This window comes from Dreissena polymorpha, chromosome 8 (assembly GCF_020536995.1).
Source record: "Dreissena polymorpha isolate Duluth1 chromosome 8, UMN_Dpol_1.0, whole genome shotgun sequence".
In the NCBI taxonomy this organism is placed as follows: domain Eukaryota; kingdom Metazoa; phylum Mollusca; class Bivalvia; order Myida; family Dreissenidae; genus Dreissena; species Dreissena polymorpha.
The window spans coordinates 76,572,788-76,579,971 of NC_068362.1; the positions used below are offsets into that span (position 1 = coordinate 76,572,788).

At 34.5% G+C, this 7,184-nt stretch overlaps 1 long non-coding RNA gene across 1 annotated transcript; it reads right to left on the reverse strand.

Annotated features, from left to right (window-relative positions):
* Nucleotides 1-3,668: 3,668 nt before the first annotated feature.
* On the reverse strand, nucleotides 3,669-6,096 carry LOC127842242 (uncharacterized). The gene is made up of 3 exons (XR_008031526.1): nucleotides 6,017-6,096; nucleotides 4,411-4,492; nucleotides 3,669-3,809 (listed from the first exon to the last, which is right to left on the reverse strand). It is a non-coding gene; the product is annotated as an uncharacterized LOC127842242 (long non-coding RNA).
* Nucleotides 6,097-7,184: the final 1,088 nt, after the last annotated feature.

Genomic DNA, 7,184 nt, shown 5'->3' on the forward strand with positions numbered 1-7,184 from the left:
GCTTGCCTGATTTAAAATATTTAATCTTTTCACAGAACAACGATTACTACACACAAGTTCAAGAGGGGGATTCCGCGGTCGAGTTATTTACTATTGCTATCCAATGATAATTAGAGAAAACTACATGGTGTCCCGGCGAAGTCATATCTCAAGAATTGGCAACATCTTTATCTTTTTTTCACGTTAATATACACACGGATAATGACAATATTGTATCGACCGTGCTTACAGAAATAGAAATCACGTATCAGCATCCGTAGTTAAATTTCTATTTCCGTCAACTTTGAAAACAGCGGTAACTTTTGTGATAGAAGTCGAAAGCTTGGTCAATGGCCACTTGATATGGTACTGTTCATCTGTGAGTATTTTAATGGACGATCTTAAGAGTGTAGTCATTTCTGGTATTACACTCGACTTACAATTACTTTACTTTTCCTAACTTTCGCATTCTAATGAGATTTATCAAGTATACCGGTACCGCATCAGTACATAATTATGGGGGATTTAAATGCTCATAATCGCATCGGTACTTGAATTATATATTGTTTGGCTATCGCTGTTGTTTAATGCTGTATATACTGCCACGTACACGTTTTTTTTGTTTCACTAGTAAACAAAAAAGTACCCATAGTAAAAAGAACGCTCATATAAATCCCCCAAAACCTTTCCTATACACTTATCGAATTGACTTAGAATATAGAATCTACAACCATAGACTCTTGGAACTTATACGCACCTCAAACTAGTCTAGTTTAATTTTTATTGTGAGGGCAATTTCTCTAAAATTGGAGATACCAACAATGAATATTGGAGATATTGATACAATGTGACCGAATCACTTTAAAGATGACGAATCTGCAACATACTTATTAATATCAATATTTTGTGACATGTGAAACAATGTCAAAAATATTTGTAGGAACAAGAGATTTATAAATATTTCCTTATAAAGAAACGCTCGAATTCTTGTAATGGCAAAAGCCCTTGCTAAACTTTGGGGGATTGGGACCGGGGCCCTTTGAGGAGGAAATCTCGTGTCGTTTTGGGCGAAAGGGGGAATTTTAGAAGATCTTTTCACCAACCATTTAACACTTAAAATTGCTATATTTTAATGTAATTTACATAAATATACATTTAATCAAAGGTTAATAGCACGATACAAGCTGGCAACATAGGTATAAAAGTAAAAAAAATATTATTTTTTTTATTTTGGAGGGTGGAATTTTTAGCTGAAATAGGGGAAAAAGTACTATTTTAAGGGGGGAATGGGCCGAATTAAGGCCCCAAAACGGCCAAACGAGAGCCCTGACAGTAGACATGTATAGTGTTCTTTGGGAAAGGCTTTCAGAAACTCTTCAAGTGCATGAATCGAACTCAAGTCCTCCCGATGGGAAGTCGGGCCAATTTGGTAAAAAAAATCACTAGCCTGGCATAGAAATATGTTTATGGTCATCATATGCACGGGAAAGGGACAATTCGGTTTATGGGAAATGACTCAAGAAGATACTGTGCAATGAAATCAACCTTTCGGTTTACTTTATTAACCCATTTATGCCTAGTGGACTCTCCCATCCTTCTAAATTGGATCAAGTTATTTCCAACAATAGGGATGTCTAGCATATTTATTTCTATATTTAGAATATTTCTTACAGAAATTCCTTTAAGCAAACAGCGCAGACCAAGATGAGACGCCGCATCATGTGGCGTCTCATCTGGGTCTACGCTGTTTGACAAGGCCTTTTTTTTCTAGACGCTAGGCATAAATGGGTTACCGCATATCAATTAACAAATAGCCATCGCCAACAATACGCCTTCTGTTAATTTTTATTCATCGTACTATATAATCTCGGTGATTTTGAACGATTGTTCCACTGCTTTATTTCAACAAACGTTAATTCTCATAATTATGCTTTAAATCTCAATCCAAAATTCAAATTTACACCTTTAAAGTTGCCACTTCATTCATAAAACCACAACGGACTTACTACTCTTTTGGGGAAACCCTTTGGAAAAGACAAACAAATATTACGCGCTGGTGAACATCCATCCGTGCCATGAACTTTTATGTTAATCCTTTCGCTGAATAAAGTACAAGCGCTCCATGGGGATTGAATTTCGGTCTGCGGCTTCGAAGACGGATACTTTAACTGTATAGCTTATCAATTTACTGTTCCAAGGTTTCAACTTTTATTCATTTTTCTTATCATTGACGTATTAGCTTTAAACGTTAGGCGACGAATAGTATTATACATATATTCGCTTTGAAGATCTCAAAAGGATGGCTTATGTATACATAATTGAATATGATACAACGGGTTTGTTGCTAAAATGGTAATTGATGTTTAAAACCGCAAACCTCACCGTTGTTTTCCATTCATTCATTGTTCAGGGTCGTCTGGATTTGAATCACGCGCTTTATTTCTATTTTTAGATTAATAACTGAATGGGAATTTCCCTAACGCTTGAATGTCTCAAAACTAGAACATTCTGAAAACTAGAACAATGCATGTATGCGTACTTTACGAATCGACTTTAAAAACAGCGAATACGTCGTTTTTTAAGGAACGAACATGCTAAAACTTTAAAACGGCAATACTGAATTAATACCCATAACACAAACTTATATTAGAAATAAAAGCTACTATAAGGCGTAAAATAAACAGTTGTGTGTTTCTACTAACCCGACCAAAACTATTTCTTGTGCGCTGATCTGATCTTAACTTTGTTGGTTACCCCGGGGTAGAAATTTCAACAATCTTTTAATAATTGAATATTGATCTTATTCCCTAAATCCTCTTTTAGTTTGCCAAACACTTCGCTACATTCGGTCATATTAACTAAATTAATTGGCTCGTGCTCTGTTAAAAGAGGATTTAATGCATGTGCGTAAAGTGTCATCCCAGATTAGCCTGTGCAGTCCGAACAGGCTTATCAGGGACGACACTTTCCGCTATATGATATTTTCTGTTTAAAGAAAGTCTCTTCCTAGCAAAAGTTTAGGCGGACAGTGTCGTCCCTGTGCGGACTGCATAGGCTAATTTGGGACGACACTACGCACATGCATTAAACCCCTTTTTCACAGAGCACGGCTCAATTGTACATTACAAAATAATAACTAAAACACGAGTGTTCGATAGAGATCGTGCATATTTATTAATTTCATTGCACATTCTTATTAAAGCGGATATCGTTAAAAAAAACGTTGTGTGTTTTGGGTGACAAAAATTAATGAGCTGGAATTTCGATTTTTTTCCCGTTAAAAATGTGTATTTTCCTCGTTAATAGGTGTGTGGTTGTCGAGGGAATCCCACTCCACACCGTACAGAGTTTACAACTAAAATATGAATACAGGCCTTTTTTCTGTCTACTTTGGAAAAAAGGTACATAGCAAATTTAGGATTTTTCGAGTTGCGAAATCTTCCAAATTGGGAAGAATTATCATCGACAAAAGCATTATTTGCGAAATTATTTTTTCAGATTTTTTCTTATTAAATCTAATTTTTTCATACATAGGTATTGCCCAAACATACTAAGAAAAGTATTTAACTGTATTTTTACCATGCAACAGTCATTGTCTACTGCTAACGTAAGTATGTGTATGATAAAAACAAAGTTCAAATAAAATACATAGCTCGATTATAGTCGATAGTCATTATGGATACCTACCTGGAAACGCATTTTTCGGCTTTGATCGATCATTTCGGTCGGAAATTGGTAATTTTGTTGTTGTTGAGAATTTGGAAAGAAATCCATACTTGGCATTGTGAATGGGGCCCACTATCGGACCCGTGAGATAGGCAGAAAAGGGCCTGAAATATTACAACACATCTTTTACATTTTACCATTGTTAAATTGCAATATAAACAACATTTGATCATACATGACTTCTTATGTATCTTTTCACAACTACTGAAACAATGTTGACAATAGAAAAAAAATCAAAGGATAGTTAAAACGACAGCACCAACAATGATTTTAGAGGCTATGTTCACAAACAAAAGACGCATTAAAACATACACAAACACAAGTCAATTATGCGTGAGACAATAATCATTAACCCGTTCATGCCTAGCGTCCTGAAAAAAGGACATTGCAAACAGCGTAGACCCAGATGAGACGCCGCATAATGCGGCGTCTCATCTGGGTCTGCGCTGTTTGTTTAAATGAATTTCTTTATGAAATATTCTAAATATAGAAATAAATATACTTGACACCCCTTATTATGGAAATAAATTGATCCAATTTTGAAGGATGGAAGAGTCCACTGGGCATAAATGGGTAAAATATTCAGATAAATGATATGTTGCGAAAATAATGTTGGCCACTCTCACTAAATGGCCCTCTGTATGAATCCCTGTATTGAGTGGAAATGAAGATTTCATGTTAGCTAGAATTACGAAAGAGTCTAACTGAGATATCTTGGAGTTGTCTCTCTGAATAGATGAGCATAATCCTGGTCACAACGTCACAACCACAACAAACGGGAAAGTATCTGATCATAGAAACAACCAACACTATATGACGTTGTCATTAGAAGCTGCTGTTGAAAAATAATGTCCAACATAATAAGATCTTAAATGGCGTTGATGGTTGTCATAAACATCATGGGTCAGAATTCACACTTTTGAGTGAGATGTAAAACGTGCAATTAAAAGTTTAATTGTCCGACAATTGACAAATAAACTGGGTCTAAATGAAACTATAACTGTAAATGCTTACACACGGGCTAGACAGAATTTAATCACACCGTTAAGAACTTTATATTTGCAAAACCTCAAGTTATTGAAAAACATTTGCAAAAATCTTTAGTGAATAAAAGACAGTTTGTATTGCATTTTGTGCCAGATTTATCATGCATTATTGAATATGTCTGAAATCGTTGCCAAAATTTCACGTTGCGTGCAGCAAAACCGTGTACACATCGAATGTTTGGCCAAGAACACATGCTTATTAAATAAAGTAATTCTGATGTTTTTTCACATTGCTATTAGCAGCATAAAAACTGTCTTTTACGCACTTGTTGATATTCTTTAGAAAAATTGTTTTAAAACGTTATTTTAAACCAGAAATATCTTTAAAAAGATATACGGCGTTGATGTTGTAATGTTTGCGACCAGTGAAAGGAGATGGAATGAAGCGCCCATGTATTTTAATGAAGGTAGTGAGTGATAATAAGATACTTTATTTTAATGTATTAACAAATAAAAATGAACAACAAGAAGAGGTGAAATTGTATGTTTTGATGTCAATAAGTATTGTAATGACTAGGTTTTATTAATTGGACGAGTAATACATTAGTTTCAATAGGAAAAGAAACATATTCGCCACTGAAAAACTATGAACACAATGTTGGAATAAAATAAAAGATAATGTGTTATAATGCGTACAGACTTTAGTAAAATGTAAACATAAAAGACTCAATATTGCAAGCATCATAGTGATATGATTTTTTTGCAGAAAAACAGAACTTTATATAAAAAATGAACAAATCAAAGTACAAAGAAACATATTTACACTAATAAACGCAAATATGGATTATAATAAATCAAAGACAGATATATTTCCAACACCTATATGTTTCCCTTGTATCGCGGGCTACCGCCCCCAAACCCCCGCTTTGTCGATAGTGGTAAACAACTGCGGTCCGGTAAAGTGCAATCTAGCCTTTTTTTGTAGTGTTTGGCCGCTACGGCATGTAAACAATAGATTCTTTTAATTGTACAGACATGTGATTAATGCTTTACTGCTTCGTAAACAAAGGAGAAACGTTTCGATGTAATGTTTAGAGGATGTTTTGTATCATGACAGTTTTTAATTTATTGTAATTTACATGTAATTTACAATATATATTCATATTTCAGTTCAAATGATATGCATCCAATGCTTTAGTCTGGGTGATTTTTGTATAATTAGCCAATGCACAATTCGGGTTTATTCATTTCGGACCTATCATGAATGAAGGTCATCTAAGGTCAAAAGTGACTTTAAACAGCTACGCCGAAAAAAGCACACTTACCGGTGTGTTTACATGCATTAACATCCATTTCTGAACCCCATACAGTCACTTGATCCTGCATCCTGTTTACGTGGTATGCATTATTGATATAGTATGTGAATAGAAATAAGATTTATCATGGCAAGGTTCCGGTTGTTTCCTATATTGCATCATGTATTTACTAAATGTTAATCAAAACTAGCAGTTCAGTGTGTCGAATCGCACGTATTTCTAAGATAAGGTCGATAAATACTTGTTTTTATTTTCTGTTCGAATGTACTGTTAATTTTACGGAAGTGGATTAGGTCCGTAATTTTTAACTGCCGTTGTTAATAAAACACCGTATATTGACTATTTTAAATACATGTAGTTTGTATTGGTAAATGTAAAAACGGTCGGCTGCATGTATACATATAAGAATGTCGTATAATTTAAATTGATTACAATTATTATGAGATTTAGAAAATATATTACACTGTATTTTATGACCATAATATATGATAAATGTTAAGTTTATTATCACGTTCCTTATATGTCTATATCATCCATTGATTCCTACATTGACGCACTGTAGAGTGGTATGGCTTGAATTAATCGAGGAATAGTGAAGCCAAAACGTGACCTTTATTTTAGTCTAAATTGTTTAGAAGTTAAACAATGTTAGATGTTAGATGAATGTTAAATGATCGTACTGTGTAAGTGTTATTGAAACGGTTGGTTGGTAGGGACGAAATAAAATGCATACTTGAAAATTTCTTTTAAGAAACATTTCGGAGTTTAGTTGACTACACATACAGGCCTCACATGTTTACACCCTATAGGACATTCCATATTAGTAAATCGAAAATCAGCTGATTAAGATACACGGGTTGATTTATTCAGTATCAATTATCACACTATATCCAACTCGTGCGCTTCATGTATACATTGCAGGTTTGTCTATTACGTTCATAATCACATAAGCGCACCAAAGTGGATGTCAATCACGAACTAATTTGCAACTTTTTATGTCAATGTATTTGTTAACTCATAGCACATATTTATGTGCTGAGTATCAATAAACTGTTGAAACTGCAACTGTGAAGAATAACCTCTTTGTCGTATGGAAGTTGTTTATCACGAAGACTCGAACCATCGGTCAAGCCTTGGTCGCATCCGCCTGCGTCAGACACAGACCGCAGATCAGACG